The following is a 19872-nucleotide window of genomic DNA, read 5'->3' as shown; positions in this document are numbered from 1 at the left end:
TGGGAAGACTTAATATTTGTCATGTCTTTGACCAAAGTCCATACAGTGTATTTAGATATGGAGAAATTATTTGATTCATATAGTGATCTCTCTAATCTCTCTATCTGTCCATATTCCATGGTACCCTGAAAATATCATATGAAATAAAAATGGTTTAGAAAGCAGAAACTATCAGCAGGTTTTGTTCACACAGCTTGTATGATGTATAAAAGACTGTATACGAATCCATAAAAAATCATAGTCTGAGAATGGACAGACTAAGAAGAGAGGATTTCCCCTCCTAAGATGGGACCATGCCAAAGTTGTTTTCCTTTCTAACCACCCTGGATCTAGAGTTTGGAGGCTGGGGCTAAAGCCTGCAACAAACTTGAAACATTACGGAGTGAAATAAATGGGTCTCTTCCAAATGAATCCCAGATGATGCCAAGTGGAAGAAGATTTATGTATATGTTGTATAAATATTTAATGATATGGCCAAAAACCTACTGCCACTTAGCAAAAAGACATTTATCATTCCTGTGAATTATGACTTTTTGGCCAATAAGACTAAAGTATGTTAATGACCTCAAGTGAATTGTGTTGTTATTCATTAAACATTTTCTGACTTCTGATTTGCTGAGTTACCTCTGAGATCATAGTCCCATCATCAGCCATAAGTTATTCTGTAACAGACAAGAAATAGGTCTGAAATAATTTTTTGATGTATAAAATTTACTATGGACATGAAACAGAGCAAAGGTATATTTTACACATGAATTTCAGAAGAGCTATTCTCTTGAAGTTTTGATGAAAGCAAAGAGTGCTTCATATAGCCGTGTGGGAACTTAACAGAAAACTTCACAAACACTCTTAGACTAAAGTTTGAAGAAAATTCCAATTTATTTTATGTTTAAAAGGTAATTTATTTTTTTTTCGGAACCGACCTTAGCCTTATAGCATGTTAAACTGTTGATAAATGTTCTTTTTATAAAGTGTTTGAAATCAATGCCTTCTCAGGTCCATTGAAGCCTGTGAATAATGTATAAGCCTCTAAATGAGAAAAAAATACATATAAGCCTCTAAATAAGAAAAAAATTACAACTATTTCGTTAAATCCATACAGTTAGAGTGGACAGGCTGTGTCCTCTAAATTGCAACTTAGAGCAGAAACTACTTCTAGTGATTCAGCTGGTTCCTCAAACACTAAATTATGCAAAGTCTCATATCTGTACTGACTTTGTTTTATTGGGGTGTGTGTTCAAGGCACATGGTAAAGCAGAGGAAAAGAGTCTTGCATTTCCTATCCTCTGTGGGAGATGATGTGCAGATACATCAGCCTCTGCATGACTGAGCCCCACTGGGCAGAGGCTGGTGATAACATGCATTCCTTGTATACTGGGTGGTGCTGAGTCCATCAGGGCTGCTGGCTCAGCTTGCTGCACTCAGTGCACATCCCCTCACCTTTTTCAGGATGCTGTGCTCTCCTCCTCGCCCATCTCCACATGACAGGCAGCATCAGAGAATTTGTCCCAGGGAAAACTAATTAATTACTGGAGTGCTACTGGAATTCCTCAGACTTGGATCTCCTTGGTCCCAAGCAAGTTTTTCATCATTTCTATAATACAGACGTTTGTCAAAAGAAGTGTTCACTTGTGGTATAGGTGACACCTTAATATGCCATGTGATTTTGTGGTCTGTCCTTCAGAAAGGTCTGCTTTCTTTTGTTAACTTTCCAGCTCGTTGCCAATGATCATCAGACAATAGATTGGCTTGCAAGTTGTCTCAAACATTCGGGACATTATCAAATTCTAATTGGCTATGTAATAGGAGCAGACAGCATGTACAATGTTAAACCACTTCTGAACCACCTATTTTCCATATGCAAATCAGACAGAAACAAATGTTTGGCCCCAGCTGGGTGAAATGTCCCATTTAGAATTCTTTTTCTCTTCTTTGTTCTTTGATGTTCTGCAAATGAGCTTTAGAACTCCGCTCTTCACACAATTCAATTTTACAGGCCCATTATCTGAGATATAATGTGGAGGTTAAATATATCAGGGCAGCCATTATGTGAAAATAATTAACAGTAATGAATAATGCACTAATTCCACTGATGAGAGATGGTTATATGTGTAATGAAGTGTTGGGGCAGCCCTGACAAATGAAATTAAAATATTTAAACACTGTTTTATGATATTACTTTGCTCATATAATTTCCTTTACCTACAATGAGCCACTTCGATTATCGTCATTATCTTGACAGCTCTGAAGGATGAAATAGTGCAGGTTAATGTGACAGCGATTAGTCAGAGAGAAAATCCATCACATAAAGCAGAACAGAGTGAGGGAGAAAGGTCTCTATACTTTCCCGTTTCAAACATGAGAAGAATGATACTATCAACATCACTTCAATATTAAATGGATAGAATTATCTTGTCATTCATTTACAGCCTCTGAAGAAGTACCTATTTGTACCTGCAAAGGAAAGGTCAGCCTTTCTTAATCATCCATAAAAATATGTTGATGGATTCCTTATATCAATAATAGTGACAGAACCAGAGGCAGGAAACAAGCTAGGAAATTTAAAAGGAAAGCACTCTAGGTCCTGTATTAAAATTTTCATGGGTTTTTATTTTTAAGTTTTGCTTCACACACTGGTTTGCTCTTCAAAAAAGGCACAGTATGAAATAAAGTCAGACCTCTGGCATACATTTTGTGGAAGTTGTTTCAAATACTGTTTAAATAGCAAAAAGGCCTGCCTATTGTACTCATAGTTTTGCTTTGTTTTTTTTACTTTCAATGAATACCTGCAAAACCTAGAAATATTCATACCTAGATGTCAAAAGTTAGGGTAAAGTCAGATTCAATGTTAGAGTCACCTTATTTACAAAAGTTGTGAGCACACAATTCTTCCAGATGCATTGATAGAGCAGCAGACAAGTCAGTCAGAAATAAGTTTACTTTTATGCAACATCCAGGCAGGTGGGCATCAAGGATCCTCAGAAGAAAACTGAGCAGAGGGATATCCAATCTAACCTGGAAGAAGGGCAAAGTAGAATGTGGAGATCAGGAACTTCATCAGTCACTGACAGATCAGAGGCATGTATGTCCAGACCACCACAACACCTAAAAAAACCTGTTTTTCCTTTCCCAGATCAGCAAGAGATTTGTAGCTCCAATGGTTTACACACTCAATTGGGATGCTGTTTCACAGTTTTGTTCAAATTGAAAATATCAGAGACTTATCCCTTATTCTCAAATTATACCTGAGATTTAATTTTTCATATGATCCTTTGTAGAAGTTCAGAGAAACAACCAGCTCTCACTAGTGCTGGCATTTCCCTCAGGTCCAAATTGCTCAGATTCAATTTCTATCTGTAAAACTCTTGGGCATCAGTTTTCTGTTTGAGCAGAATTATGCTGGCTTGGGAGACAGGTGAACAAAAAACTGTAGCAGGATTCTAAGAGGACCCTCTCTTCTAAAGTGTCATATAAAGGTCTCAGAGGCACCTGACCAAGAAAACATTTAAACTGTTAACAGCATCTTTGCCATTAACTGCAAAAACTTAGTAGTTAGAGCACTCAGGACCCTGTCTGAATAAAAGGCACTGTGAATGCTGACGCGATATTTTTATTTGGGTGTCTAAACACAACTTTTACAAGACTGACTTTTGCAGTCTGCCTTGAGAAATGTAAAATCATCTTACAATTAAACAAAAATATGAAAATTTAGAAAAGGGATGCCTTTCTTATTCATGCAAATCATTATAATTGCAGCCATTCTTACCGTATTTATTATTATTATTATTATTATTATTATTATTATTATTATTATTATTATTATTGCTATTACTATTAAGAATAATGTTATATCCTGGTAGTGCACACACAAAAAAATTGCAAGCTGTCCCTTCACTTTTTGTGTCCAGCATTTTAAACACTGCACAGATACAGATTAGCGACAATCCTTGTGCTAAAGAGCTTGCAATTTAAATGAACAAGGCAGATAAAAGCTATGTTTACACCAGTTTTACTAAGTGACGTGAATGATACGGTGGCAGCAAGTGTCATAAGTAAGTCCCACAGTGCGGAGGTGGGAGTGGGAGGGAGGTGTTAGTCTGGAGTGCAGGATGTGCCAGTACTGCTCAGCACCATTGCACATCCTGCAGGGCTGCAATCATGTCTTGAAGGCAGAGCTCTTCACTGGGACAGCACAGAGAGGCTGTCCCTCAGAAGGAATTCTTGAAAATGTACTTTTCTTAGTACAGTATAGTGTGGCCATTCTTTCAATGCACAAAAGGGCCTGAAAAATGAAGTGCACACAAAACAACAAATCCTTTTGTTTTACTCTAAATACAATGGAAACTTATGTCACATTCAGCTAAAAATCTTACTGTAAACTGCACTGAGAGGTAGAGGGGATAATCTATAATTTACTGTTCTCCAGGATGGATTGCAGCATCTTTATGCAGAGCAATTGAAACATTACAGAGAGCAGATGTAAAAGGTGAGCAAGTCACAAATCCTACTCCCAACTGCAGCTGGTTAGAACAGAGTAAGCAAGAGGTTTAAAAACTGAGGAAGACAGCCAATAAAAAGAGAAATACATCAATAAATTAAAAGTCTCATTTTCAATATCTTTCTTTGTAGTGAATATCGGTCCCATTGAGCTGGGTGAATTCACACAGTACCAGTGGAGTGAGCAGGGAGGGCACAATCTCTGAGTCACTACTGCACCCAGGTCTGCTTCTGTGTGGTTTAGGCTTGTGCTTTTGGGAGCCCATACAAGCCCAGAATAAAATCTCTTGTGTGCAAACAGGGGTCCACACAAGAGATGCATAAGGGACCTTTTGAACTAATGTGCTAGTAAAAAACTCATTCAAATTTCAGTGGTTCTTTAATTTTGCTACTTTTAAAATACAATTTACTTCATTTATCGGACAATGAAGTGCCTCTGTAATAAATCTAACATTAAAAAATCATTTCCAGCAAATTACTCCAATAAAATCAATGGCAGTCAGGCTCAGCTGTAAAAACAAATAAATTACCTGCTATTGATAGGGTAGGCAGAGTTAATTGTCATTTAGAAAGGCTAAAAGGGATAAAGAAATCTAATAGAAGGAACACATTTATACAGCAAAAATGAGAAAACTGTGAAAGTTTTACCTTGACAGCTCCCGTACATAGGATTGACTTGGTCCCTGAGCAGCACAGGCAGTTGTTTTAAGCCTCTGTTGGACACTGGTGTGTGCTTTGGATCTGTCAATATTTACCTGCCTCAGTGTTGCCTCGTGATCTTTTTACCTTTCATATATTGAAACCCCCAAACAGGATTTCTGGTAATAGGAAATGAAGAATTGATAGAATTGAACAATCCCATCTTTAGATTTTTTTCAGCCAGGTTAAAAGCACTCTGACCCAATTCAGGCTTTTCAGTAGTTCCAGCTATTAAAGAAATATAAAGCTGGGCATTTGCTAGGGGTATTTGTCATTCTCTGATAACACAGTGATGATTTTATAGTTAAGATCCTCTTTCTAAAACAAAGTTCTGTTTATTTATTTTTAAAGCTGTCCAGCTTTTTTCTTTGAAAACTCTAAAAATGACATTAACCTGATGCATTTCCATTACTGCAGTGTGCTCTTTCTGTTTTCAGCAGTTCTCTGTGAAAAGTATTTTCATATAATTCTTATTTGTGTTTATGCCTCCTAGTGGGGGAAAACAAAGGAAAACCAAAATGATGGAACATCCATAGGTTCAATGATCAATTGTCCCTGAACTCTTATGGGAGGAAAATTAATTTAATCTTCTGCAAATTGTAAATCTTGCTCTGGACTGCAGAGTATATCCAGTGACACAACAGGATATCAGGGCTTATTCACCAGAGAAGGCTTTTAACTCCCCTATGATGAATGCGAAATCCTCTGGGAATGAGCAGTTTCCAAGGTTTTGCAGAACTGAACCCTTACTCTTTTGGTGTGGGTGCATCTTCAGTGACCTCAGGAGAGCAGATGACATAACAGTCATGAATTCTACATATCAACACTTTAACAGGACAGGAATTTCTACCATGTTACTCTATAAACAAACAAGTGCAAAGTAAACTTAATATTTAGTAATTCCTAGCTACAATAGGGAATGAAAAATTAACAAATGTCAGACACAAGGAAATACAACAAAAAGTTCAGGATTCTTCGACTGAAGCTCTTTGGTCCAGAGATGAGTGCAGTGACAGCTGCTACAATGCTTGCAGTAAGTAACAGATTTAAACCTGCATTTACTGGCTGATAACTGGGCTGGACACATCTTGGTAATAATTTACCACTGGGAACACTGCAATTTGTGGCCACATGAAGAACAGGCAGTCCAGAAGCTTCATTCCAAAAGGAACCCTGGATCCAGGACACACAGACATATCCTTAGGAAGGAGGCACACCTGTTTCTTTGCATCATCAAAACCACCTTCTGAAGCCACATGCTGATGAAACACACATGGCCAGGCTCTGGATGGAAGCCTAAGGTCTTGGAACTACCACTCTTTCTCTCATTTGGAGTGAATGGCCCAAATTTGGAAGTGTTCAAGGCCAGGTTGGATGGGCTTTGAGCAACCTGGTCTAATTAAAGGTGTCCCTGGCCATGACAGGGGGCTTAGAACTAGATGATCTTTATGGCTTCTTCCAACCCAAACTATTCTGTGATTCTATGATTCTCTCACATTTAGGTCATCACACATATATTTTTTGGATTCAATGACACTGTGAATTTCTTTGTCTCAGGGAATTCTGTTAATGCTTTCTCACTCTTTTTAGCAGCAAATTCTAAAACTTGGAGCCAATAATAAACAGATACCTGCTGCTTTTTTGCATTTCCTGTAAAAACAAAAAACAGATTAAGTTCCTTTATTTCCTTTTAGCCCCCAACTTAATTACAATTTAAGATCTCCTAACATAATGTTAGATGTTAGACTAACACACGTTTGCTGTGATGGTGGTCAAACACTAGCACAAGATCCCCAGAGATATTGAAGTCTCCACCTGAGGAGATACACAGTCCTGGGAAAGATGGTCTTGTGAATCTGCTTGAGCAGTGCGTTTTACTCAGATTTTCCCATGAGCTCTCTTCCTACCTAAATGACTGTGTGATTATGTGATTCTGCTCCTCAGGAATGTTTTCAAGGTAAGAGATGGTACCTGGCCAGTACTAGTCAGAAAAATTGGCTTGAAGTTTCTTCCTAGGAGTTCTTCTGCATTGCCTGCCACAAAGAAAAACAAGACTCTTATGTTGCCTGGGGCTTGGACTCAGTTTATACAAAAATTGAAGACAGCCAGAATTGAATTCCTGCTAGCTAAATTTGCAAGGGACTCTTAGAGGCACCTCAGAGCCAGTAATATAAAAAAAGCTCTCCCAGACTTCTGTATATAGATAATTTTTGGTGCTGGCATTAGAATAATTACACTGATTTATTTCCATATGTGGGAGGCCTACAGTCACTGTCTCATATTTATGTATCTTGAGGTAGGTATCTACTTCTGCTCAGATGAATCTCATTATGAGCATACTTGACTTCATAGAGCCTCCATAACACCACAGACAAAATGGAATATAGCCCTAATGACTGCTTCTTGAAGTTGCTGTACTCAGCATCTTAAGGAAACCATTGAATGGTCTGTCAGCCCATGGAAAGCTGTTTTTTTTGAGTTGATGACTGGGAAGATACAGGCAGAGAGTGGCTCTGCTGAAGAGAATGATAAGAAAAGATGAAAAGGTGGTAACCAGACATCCCACAGAACTCTCTTGATGACCTGCCCATTCTCCCAGGAGAACACTGCCATGCGTTAATCTAAAATGTGTCCTTCAGCTGGCCTCTGACATTTGAATCTAAGTTCAAGTATGTAAAAACATGTAATTAATATGCTGGGTTTCATACAGTGAGGAAAGAGAGATAGAAATAATGGAGGAGTCCACCCTCAAAGGAACAGGGAGAGCCATATGTACCTTAGTTTTTGATCAGTGAACAAGCATGAATGTACAATGCAGACAAAGCTGAGATGAATCTTATGCTTCTGCAGCAGGACTTAAGAGACAATCCACAGAATGATTTGGCAAAGAGGCTGAGCACAATGTGAACTGAGGTTACTCTGGAGCTGTCACTGTATGTGGGACAGGTAAGGTATTATGGTCAGAGTGTCACCTGGACAGAAGATTATTGCAGTAGAAAGGTATGAAGTATACAGAGAACAACCCAATGGAAAACAAACTTATTAATTCCACTATTGATGGAACCATTTGTTTTTTTCTATCTGGGAATGCTTGGAGTGGAAATTCTTTGATTTTACCAGAAGTATGTTGTATTAGAGCAGAAAGTTGTTCCTGCTGTGAATTAGTTCTAAACCACTTTTAAACCACTCACAGAGGTTCAAAATACAAGCAGTGTAATAAAATTTGCTGTGCAAGCAGAAATAGTGTGTATATTGATTTGTGTATTCACTGCCAATACCTGTGTGTGACCAGTAACTCTTCATCAATGTGCAAATGCCTTCCACTTACTGAACATGAACAACCAACGCCACTTTAGTCCTTGGCCCACGGCACAGCCTCTCTGGCCAGCTGACTTCATGGTGGAGCCTGCTTTCTCAGCAGTGCACTGCTGGAAGAGAAATGAGCTACAGGGGCTATTGCACAAAATCCAAAATACAGGAGACACCCACCCCTCCTTCGTAAGAGGGTGGAGTTTCCTCTGTCCCAGCAAAGATTTTCCCTGCAGCTGGTCTCACTTGTATTTCCAGATGTGAATGGTTGTGAGAGAGTCTGTCTTTCCTTTTTTCAAGAAAATACGTAAAAATATTGAACAAAATGAAGATGTTTCTATCCTGTATGAAGAGAAAGCAGGATATTGTTTCCATCTGGCTCTACATGTCTGTTATATAAGTGTCTACAGGGAAGTGTCTGAATAAGTTACTCTGGGGCATTGCTCATTTGACCTAAAATAGATGTCTCTTTAAGAAAAATTAAATGCACTCTGGAAGTGCCTTTTTTTTTTCCCCTCTCTTTTTTTCCACTGGATCTAGAAAGGACTATTAAGATGTAGACATCTATAGTCAGGTAGAGGAATCCCAACTTCTTTTGCCAAATTTTACTTGCTGTCTGCCTAACTTCCAACTGCTGCACACCTTCTCCATCTATAAGCAGATATTAAAAGCTAAACACCATTTGGAGAAGGAGCAGTCATTATTCACCATGTATTTCAGTGTCATTTTAGTATTTTGAGCTATTCTTTGCTGTGCTGGTTCTTAATTACAATTTCCCATGCAGTTAGGTTAAAGAGTGTAGGAAAGAAATTAAACATCAAATATTATTTTTCTTTAGACTAGTACTGGAAGAATATAAATGGGAAAACAGCAAGAATTAAGTAGATCTGCTAATCTGACAGTCATATTAAAGGTGAAATATATTGTGTGCCTAGTTTTACTCAGAATATTGCACATTTTAAAAGTTCATTTTTCTGCCTAAGTTTCCAGGTAGCACAATGATGAATTTAACAGATAAGTAGGATCTGATTCTTCACGTATCATATTTGTGTCAAAAACCAGAACCGTTAGATATTGTAAAACAGAAGTTCTGAGATAAAAGAATTTTCAAAATATGTAAGTAAATCAGTATGCAAAGTCAATTCCTGAAGTCATAAATAGTAGTTTGAATTAATAATTCTGCCTTACTCATATTCAGTAAAATAACACTGTATTTTCAGTTCTACTGCTAAGGAGATAGCTTGATATAAGAGATCAAATTCTTACATTTATTTCACAATGAAAACTTGGACTGTAGGGACACCTGAAGTAGGATGTCTCTTCTAAACCAGGGCAAAAATCAATAGAAAGAAAAATCTTTGATGGGTGTGATTAGAATGGCCTTGGTTCTTTGTGATATCATGTATATTATACTTTTGATAGAAAAGTAACATTTTTACTGCTTTGGAAAAGTCTGAAGTTTCTACACTAATTTAAACAATGACAAATCAAGCATAAAGTAGGTTTGGATTCTTTACAGAACATATATAATTAATTGAACTTTTTTTTGTTTGCTTGTTTAACCAATATCCCCAAATATAGCACAAACATTTGCAAATTGATCCAATTTTTAATTTATGCACTGCTACTAAAGGAGTGATTTGGATTTTTTTGCGGGTGATCTGTGAATGGGAAATGTGTAATTTCTGTACTCTAACCAAGTCCATTTTGAAGACTGTTTTTTGCAGAAAGTAAAAATCAAGAAGGAGGTTTGCTTTTCAACATCTATGAGAACAAAATACAAAAATAAATGTCCATGAAAGATTTATTTTAAAATTTCCTGAAAAGGTGTTAGCATGTGATTATAATCTTCACCATCCTTGAGCACCCATGAGAGATCAACTTAATCATTCAAACACAGAAACACAGAAAGGATAGGAACTAATATGACACATTAAATGTCTCTTGAATTTAGAGTAAGAATGTTAGAATATATATTTAAGAATATTATGTGGGGGATATGGTATTTATGCAGTGTATTATGTATAAATGTAATGCCTTCTGTGTTTTGCCTTTAAACAAGTCAGTTGAGAAAACATGTAAGTATTTTATATTTTTTTACAAAATTTGGTAATGTTAATATACTAGTGTAGTGTACACACTTATATAGCAAATATGTATCATTTTAACACCACTTCTGATTGTGATTAATCTGCACCACAGTTTCAAATTTCCAAGACTGTGTCTTGCTTTCTTACTGTGTGACTCCCTGCAGCAAAGAACAATTTGCCACTAACAAATCAAATTGGTTTCTCTGGAATACGTTTTGTCTTTGGGATGACTGTAATTCTATAATACTTTATCCACATAGAGAATGTATTCTGTCCTTTTATTTATGGAAATAAATGTTTGACCAGAGATCCACCAGTCAGCACTGCTATTCTTAAAATGTTACTGTCATTCTTATGAGTCTTTCTTAAAGCCCCTGTTTCAGAAGTCATTAGATAGTAACCTTGACTTTCCTTTTTTAAATAAAGGTTCTTCTAAGTATATATTTGTGTACAAATGTTTGAATATGAGACCCGTTGATGGAAACACTCAAGGTCAGGTTAGATGTGGCTCTGAGAAAACTGATCTGCCTGAATGTCCCTGCTCATAGCAGGGAGTGGGAAAAAGATGATCTTTAAAGGACCTATCCAGCCCAAACCATTCTATAGTTCTATAACTGTGCGGCAAAGGCTTTAGAATACAAATAATTTTTCTGTTCTTGTCTCTCAAATTTGGTTTTTCTGCAAACATTTACATTTGTTTCTCCAATTTTTTAAATTTGAAGCTAAATTGAGATAAAACTGGAATCCTCTGTCCTGTAGTTTTCATGAGTTCTTTGGAGGTTGGTTTCATGACAGAGCTGTAGTTTCCTCTCTGGAGACATCTCAGAGATTTTCCTGTATTTTTTCTCATCTGTCAAAGTGTTATGTACACCTGTAATCTCCAGGAAACTTACTGGTGTGCAGCGATTTCAGTAATATGTGATGCAATTAAATACCATAGATTCCAACAGACCTGTGCAGAATAGGGTGATTCTTCACAGCCAAAAAAAGAGAGTAAGCTGAATATAAAATATAGAAATTCTTCCTTTTATTCCCTTCATCACTGCTTCCTCTCTGGCAAATTTACATAAGACTTTCACATCTGCAATTTTTTATCACAATTGAATGATACGTTTAATTACATTTTACCCATTTCTTAGGGAAGATATCCTCTCAGACTCCCACTAGCCACACTTCCATTAAGATTATAAAATAGCTTAGAAGTTAAAAATTAAAAATTAAACTCTTAAAAGTAGTTAATAAGCTTGTTGCTGCCAAAAGCTTCATTAGACACAAACAGCCACAGTTATGCAGAATTCAGTGGTATTCAGGATAAAATGAAGCTGAGAGTGTTATTGATCCTTTACCAACAGGTACAGTACCACCACAGCTACCAATATATCTACATACCAACCATTAGAGGAGATCCAGGGAAATTCACCAGGAATTGGAAGATAAATTCAGTGAACAGGGCACTGTAACATCTATGGCATCACAAGATTTGAAATAAAACAATAATCTGACACTTATTCAGTGAAGATGGATATAATAGAGACATAATAATATAATCTGTGCAACAAGCAGAGTTTTATAAATAGGAACATTTTATTGCATTTTGCTGATATGTAGGGTTCCCTCTGTAGCAAAAATTTGAAGCCAATTTCATACGTAAATGTGACTTTGTCTTAGAAAACTCTTAAATCTCTTTTCAGTAACTTGAACATCTTGAAGTCATGAGCAGTACAAACCTTATCCCAGGATTACCTTGATTAAGGCACAAAACATTAAAAGCAAATTACTGTGAAAGTATCAAACAATTTGCCCTTAATGTTTCAGTCATATCTGTAAAAAATATGACTTAAATCTAGTTTTATTAATAATACATATTTTAATTAAACGGCTAGAGGTGCATCTAGCAGGAAAAATTGAATCTTCACTGGATTTCACATACTTGTATGATTCATGGGCAGTAAATATGCAAAGCTTTATGCCCATAAGGCAATCACACAGCAAAGCTGATATGCATGTTTTTGTCTGAAAGAATGAAGTCTAGTAAGCCTTAGAAATAAATATAATAGCAATAAAAATAATAGCAATAAATGGTCTAAAATTAATCTATTTTTGTAGGTTTAATGCATTTCTAGATACAATCCTCATTTTTTGCCAGCTGAATGATGTAAAAAACATATTTATTGTTGTTTTCATTAATCTCATTACACAGATTTTGCCTGTATGGGAATGCATAAATGCACACACACTATCACAGCTTCAGCAATAAAACCATAGGATAAAAATTATCATGCTACAGTAGCATAGCATGAAAGGCTTTCATTGCAAACTGGGGATTGAACAGTTCTGCAGTCTGCTGATCTACTAACAAAGCCTCTCCTCATTTACATCAAGATTGTTTTTAAAGGTCTGACTGCATGCCTAGTTTGCTTTATCTTTTGTTCACTTCATCAAACATTCAGCTCGGTTATATTTAATGACAACTATGCCATGCACGCCACCAACACCTCTCACCTGGTGGTGTCACAACACAAAAGCAAACATGAAGTAATTACAGTCTACAATGCTTCTCTGAGGTAACTCTGTGGTGCCAAATTGCCACCTCTCATTGAGTGGAGCACAGCAACTGCTCGTAACACCCTGCAATAGCAAGGAGCAGTAAATGCATGCACGTTAAGTTCCATATGAACTTTGCTGAAAGTACTAACGGGGTGAAACTGTGCTTAAAAATTTGCTTTTCAAATTTCAAACACTGATCTAAAGATATAACTATCATTGTCATCAGGTTTTTCATCTCTGCAGTGATCAAATGTTGATGAATGCCATCTTACAATGCCCTTACAAGAATATGAAGACCCCCCAGTCATGCTCCCAATTCAGAGACAGAAGACTGATGAACCAAAAAAAACTTAGTTCCAAATTTATCCTTATTTAGAAGGACCACTCTGATATGCACAAGTAATGGATTTAGGGTTTGGGTTGTTGGTTTTTTTTTTTTCCCCTGGGATTAGTATTTTGATGTTGGATAAGCCCAAAGCACAGCTCCTATTTTCCTAGAAGTAACTGGGAGTTTCCAGTCTCTGCAACCTGTTGCATAGTGGCTGAGATAGCACATCCATTAAAAGAAAAAAATAAACAATTGAAAACTCCATCTGCAATCTCTTTTTTAGCTACCACTTACAGAAAGTTCGATCATCAGAGGGATGGATGAAGTTTCTTTTTTTCTGAACAGAAATTCCTCCTAGAAGTCTTGAGATTTTCCTAGACAGTATTTTGTGTGCTAACAGTTTTCTTGAATCCTGCTCTCCATCTGAAAAAATAGTGAGGCAGGGGCTAACTCCATGTGGGCATTTACTGGCTTTTACACCAGTTGATATTTGCACCTCTGAATTGGGCCACTCTGCTTGACATACAAAGAGTTTAAAGCAAAATATGAGGAAGGTTGTTGTATGAAGAAAGGGGAGGACTGAAGTAGTTGAGAACTAGTGAAGAGAAGGATGCATTAGGCCTGAAAAATTTATGCCTAATTCTAAGATGAAGAGAGATCTATTTCTATCTCTTACCTGTGATCCTGAGCTCTCAATTTGGTTAAGGCATGAAGCCAGTCATTTTTGAAAGTAAACTGAGGTGAAATGCTACTATCTTTTTCAGTATTTCAGGGATAGTGAAGTCCATATTCTTCCTCTGATCAGAAGGAGTGATTTTGATCCAAATACCATCTCCTTTCTAAGGGAGAACACTGTGCACTGCTACAGCAGATTTTCAGGTATTTTCTCTCAATTTTATCTCTTCAAATTGTCCTATCTCATGTTATTTTTATAAATATATACATATATATACACATACATATATATATACATATATATACATATACATACGTATATATATAAGCTCACTGGACTAGGAAGTAGATCACAGATCCTGATGTTAAATGTTTGAACCAACAATTACATTTAAAAAAAAAACCCATGAACCTCCTGCATGAAGGCTATGTTTTAAAACAGGATCTGGAAAATGATGGGTGAACTGGACATGAAGGCAGAATCAACTGAAAACTGGGTCTTCAGCCAACATCCTTGGCATTTCAGGCTTTTTCATCTTCCTTTTACTTTCACATGTGTGCATCTCAGGACTTGCTCTTAAAGCACTTTGAATCCCTAGACCCCATGATTCCTCTAAAATATGATCATCTTAATCTGAAGAAGGGAGAGTGTTGCTTAATTCTACATTAGAGAAATTCTGCCATAACCTATATGATTTCCTCCTTAGCTGGACCAGTCCAAAGAGCTTGGTGATTCCATCCATGAGAACTGAATCTCTGTTCTTACCTGGGACAAGGCAATGCTGTCTCCCTGATCTAGCTGACCATTCTATCAGATAAATAGAAAAGAATTTGACTTGGGGTCTGTCAGCTCATCTCCTGCAAATCACAGAAAAAAATTGTGTCTTGTGACACTAAGGTGCCAGATGCCAGATGTCAGCATAGTAGAGAAGGTTGAGTCCTGGGGGCACATGGAGTCTGAAGTGAGCACACCACCCCAAGACATCAAAGACCTTCTGCCTTGATTTCACCATCCAGACAGATTCAGCTATAGTGAGATACTTACAACATGTTGAGTAATGTATTAAATATATTAAGTAATTAATCCAATTATTTTTCAGTTAAATTGCAGCAGCTGTAACCCCCATAACAATAAAACATCTGAACTTTAACAGCTTAACCATGAGGCATGAGCTGCAAGGATGGTGAAGAGGAGAAAGCTTGTGTACCCACCGTGGGCACAAACTCAACTATTTCATTCTCATTCCACAATCTGACCAACAGACAGCAGCACTTACAAGATTTCCCTGGCAGTTTAGCTCTGGCTTTATTCAGGATGTTCTTATTGATTCTCAGGAGACCAATAAAAAAACCTTATAGGCTATGACATAACATTTTCTTTGGGAGGAAGAAATGTGAATGTACCTGAACTGTGTTAGCTATTTATCAATTAACACAAAAAGTAACACTGCTTTCAGCCATATTATTTTAATCACTAGTGCCACTAATGTGTCAGTGTTACACTTTTATTTACATCAGAAGAAAATGAATGCTGCGTGTCATCTTGCTTTTAATATGATGGTACTAGACAAGTGAATGAGTTTTGCAGGGCTAGTATTTTAGTGTATCAAGAATTGTTCTTAAATAGTTGATTCATTCTGATTTTATACTGGTTTCTTTTACAAATAGCTCAGTAGTAAGCACTCCAAAGTATGAAGTTCATTATATACATATGTATATACATACATACATATATATATATATACACACACGTTTATACATTCAGGAAAGTGACAAAATGAACCAATGGCAAGACATAACATTATGAGACAGTACAGATTTCAAGCAATAGTAGAAATGATTTATAAATTGTAGTAGTGATAAAAGAACACAGACAGAATTTATTTTTTAAATTATTTTGTTATAATGTTTCGTGGACATAGTAAGCATGTCTTCCCAATTGAAAAGTAAAACTATTATGAAAATCAAGTTCATGAAGAAGGAGTGGAGGGATTTAAATATGTAGGGTATTTCAAAAGCACTTTGATTTGAGCCCTCTTTCAAGTGAAGTCAGCTGTGAAACTGTCATTGACTTCCACAGAAGCAGAGCCACTCCCTCATCCATGCAGCCAGCAATTCCATCTCTGAATCCTGAAACACATTTAAGTCTCAGTGAGTCATACCCAGTAGATCTGACATGAGTGGAACATAATGGAGAAACTTGTAAACAAGAACCAGAAGAAAGAAAACAGAACTAGCATCTGTGATTAGGAAGCGATTCCCAATAAACACCATCCCCAAAATCTATTGATCTGTGACTGAATTGCTGATTTTGGACACAATGAACATAACCAGTATTCTCCAATGTCTGCTAGGAATGACCAGACCTTTTCCAGTCATGCAGAGTGGATGGCAGAAGATGAAGGAGGAACACAAGGATGTCTGAGTTCCTTGTCTGAATTGCCTTCGAAGAGATCCGTTGCTCTACATGGATTGCAGAATGGAGAGGTTTGGCTTCTTTCTTCCCCTACAGCCTTACAGCATGACCCCAGCAAATTTTGCAGTCGTAGACCTCTCACATGATATTACACCCTACCCAATCCCAGGATATGTGGTTTCACACTCCTCCTGAAAACTGCAACTCAACACTCTCTCACCTGCAAAAAAAGACACACCGCACACTATTTATAGAAGTGACACCACAGAACTCCAAAAGAGATCCAGGAAAAACACAATGGGATGCAGATGTTCAGATTAGTTCCAGAGGTAGCTGGCTCTCAGCACTGGAACACAAATCAATCTCTGTTACCCATGCTTTGGGCAAGGGTACAGTAATATAAATCTACCTACACTATCTGCTACAGTTTCTGCATAAAAAGAATAACAAAATCGCTTTCATACATCCACAAAGTGCTACTTTATTTTTCAATCTCTTTCACAAATATAATGCTAACTCCCCAAGTCAAGCTTTAGGTTACCCAGGCTGCAATTTATTTTACTATTAATAAGAGACAGGTTTTAGAAAGAACTCCAACATAGTGAGTCAATGCATTTATAGATGCACAGATATGACTGAAGGCAGGGCTGAATGAATTTTACTCAATCCCTCCTGACAGTCATTAGTCCAGCCAGCTTTTAGAAATGTCAGAGTTGAAGATTTCATTAATTCCCCAAACGATATATACCAGTTAACAACTATGCTGGTTCTTCCATACTTTCTAATGGTCTTATCACCATCAAAACCAACTAGCTGTATGAAACTATTGTGTGACCTTGTATCCCTTTAAATCTTACTGGTTAATAGCACGTAGCAGGACACAAACACTGTGCAACTCATGAACAACCCTGCTTGCACAAATCATCCTGAATCAGTTTAACCTTCCAAACATCTATTTTCAAAGACCACTTCAGACAACATCTCAGCAACTCACTTTAGGAAGAAAAGAATTGGTTTTCTCGAGAGTTGTTCAAGACTGTACAGTGTTGCACAAAGCCAGAGTATTTAGTTCTATCACTAAAAGGAAGAGGTAGACCAGCTCCTAGCTGCCCTCCAAAGATGACAATTCATTTCTCTTTGACAGGAATTATTTAAGGACACTGCGGTGATTAGAAACACAAGTATTTCACCTGATTGCCTAAAGTTTGGTATAATGAATCCCACACAATACTCTTTACTAGAGGTATATGTAGCAGGATTGTTACAATATTGTCACAGTACAGCTGGCCTGGACTGGACACAGTGAATCCAATTCAACTAGCCTAGTTCATGCCAGAACAAGTCCCCAGATAAGTTACAGCCATCCCCATGTGAACTTAGCAGCAAGCACACCACTGGCCAGACATCTGGGCAGAGAGAGATCCCAGCCAATGAGCTATCTAAGCCCAGGAGTTTTGAATCAAGCATTATAAGTTCTGAACAATAAACCAAACTGTTTTGTCTAATGAGCAGTAGACTCGAGTCGTGGATTTCTGTCTCCCCACCTATGACCAGCACTTAACACAGGATATATGATTTTTGTTCTCTCATAGGAGTCCTGGTGGCTGGACTTGTTCAAAACATTTGGTACTGAGGACAGTGTCAAACCTACATTCTAGTCGTATGCATAACATTCTAGTCTCTACATTGGAGATACATGGATTTGATGGATGGAGGAAACACTCAGTGGATAAGGTACTGGCTGAAGGTCATACTTAAAGAACTGCAGCCAATGACTTATGTCCAGGTGGAGACCAGAAACTACTATCATTCCCCAGGGATTGGTATTGGGGCCATCTCTGTAAAGCATCTTTGCCAGTAACAAGGACAGTGGGATTGAGTTCACTGCCAGCAAATTTTCCAACAACTTTGCCAAAATATGTGGTGTGGTTGACACGCTGGAGGGAAGGGATGACGCCCAGAAAGACCTTAGCAGGCCTGACACAGTCCTTTCCAACCCAAAGAAGATCATAAAGTATGGCAATGCAAGTAAATAATAGACTGAAATTGCAGAGCATGAGGCTTTTATCTCAGAAAAAAATCCAACCCCACAACACATTTACTTTCAGCATATTTCTCAAATGTGTCATGTGCCTTGAATGTGTCAAGTCCTATTATATCCAGTCACAGTAACCTAATGTGACCAACTGACTCTAAACAGGATGGAGAAATAGCCTGATCTTCAGCCAGATGCAAAATAAAAAGATGATGCATGAAGAAGACTGTATGTCATATGGTTAACTGATGGAGTTCTAGAAAAGAAATATTATTCACTCACAGAAATAAGCAAAAAAAGTGCTCAGAGTAAAAGAATATTCCCCTAGCACACATGTAAAAAAATTTATTGGAGCACCTAGGAGTTGTGCAAATCTGATTTATAGAGAAGTATTACATCTTACAAAATCTTTACTCTTCAAAATAAATTACTTTTTAAAATAGTATGGAGAAACAAGGACATGTGTGCACAAGAACTGATGTGCACAAAGGTCATTAAGGCAGAGCACTGAAAGAAGGAATAACTATGCCTGTTGTGAAGATTTTTACACTTCCCTATAGTATAGGATTCATTCACTATTTAAAATCTATTTATTGACTTCTAAGTCAGTTGTATAAGATTCTGTCCAAGAAGGAAAATGAGCACCTCTGGGGTTTAGTGCATGCCACCCATGCTAGAAACCTTATGTTAGCTGATGTTAATTTCACCATACAATTTAGTTCTGTGCCATTACAACTAACTTTGCTTTTTTACTAAATGTGGACTCAGATCTCTCTGAGCTGTCAGCAACACTTAAAACTGGGATATATGCCGACCACTGTTCCTCATAATGCTTTCTTTTCTTTGCAATTTCCTGCAGAAAAGGAAAAATACATAATCATGTGAATATGGGGAACCCTTACTCTTGTTATAAGACTCTGCTCTTCACTCTGAAAATAAATAGATGGATACTTTTTTCTGTGAAAGTATGAAGAAGGTTGTAAAAAAACACCCAACACCTTTGTTCTTTAGGAAGATTACATGGTATGTGGTTAACAATGTAATTCAAAGGAGTTTTAAGAAATTCATGGTAGTATTTATCAAGCTCATCTATTTTACCCTGTTTGACATCAGAGCAGGAATGTATTGTTGAAGTGAACTCCCTGGTCATCCTCACCTGCTGTCTTGATTCACACTGTGGTGTGACTGCAGGGAGCCACATCATTTTCAGAAGGAGCTGTTCTTCAGGAGCCACCTTACATCCTTTGACAGCTGAGGTGGGCAATCTTCAGAATGA

The 19872-nt window shown here is 37.3% G+C and overlaps 1 long non-coding RNA gene across 3 annotated transcripts in view; it reads left to right on the top strand.

Annotated features, from left to right (window-relative positions):
- Positions 1-4614, top strand: part of LOC111926283 (uncharacterized) — a 66924-nt gene extending 62310 nt beyond the window's left edge. For 2 of the 3 annotated variants that reach the window (XR_015284517.1, XR_015284518.1), the window contains 2 exons: positions 2958-3082; positions 4427-4614. This is a non-coding gene — a long non-coding RNA (uncharacterized LOC111926283). Of the gene's footprint in view, positions 1-1449; positions 2689-2957; positions 3083-4426 lie in introns of those variants that run through there. The other variant, XR_002862828.2, reaches the window with a different exon arrangement.
- The last annotated feature ends 15258 nt before the right edge of the window (positions 4615-19872 follow it).

This window comes from Cyanistes caeruleus, chromosome 3 (assembly GCF_971803275.1).
Source record: "Cyanistes caeruleus chromosome 3, bCyaCae1.hap1.1, whole genome shotgun sequence".
Lineage (NCBI taxonomy): Eukaryota > Metazoa > Chordata > Aves > Passeriformes > Paridae > Cyanistes > Cyanistes caeruleus.
The sequence above is the reverse complement of the archived record's forward strand: the minus strand, read 5'-3'. Positions and strand labels throughout refer to the sequence as shown.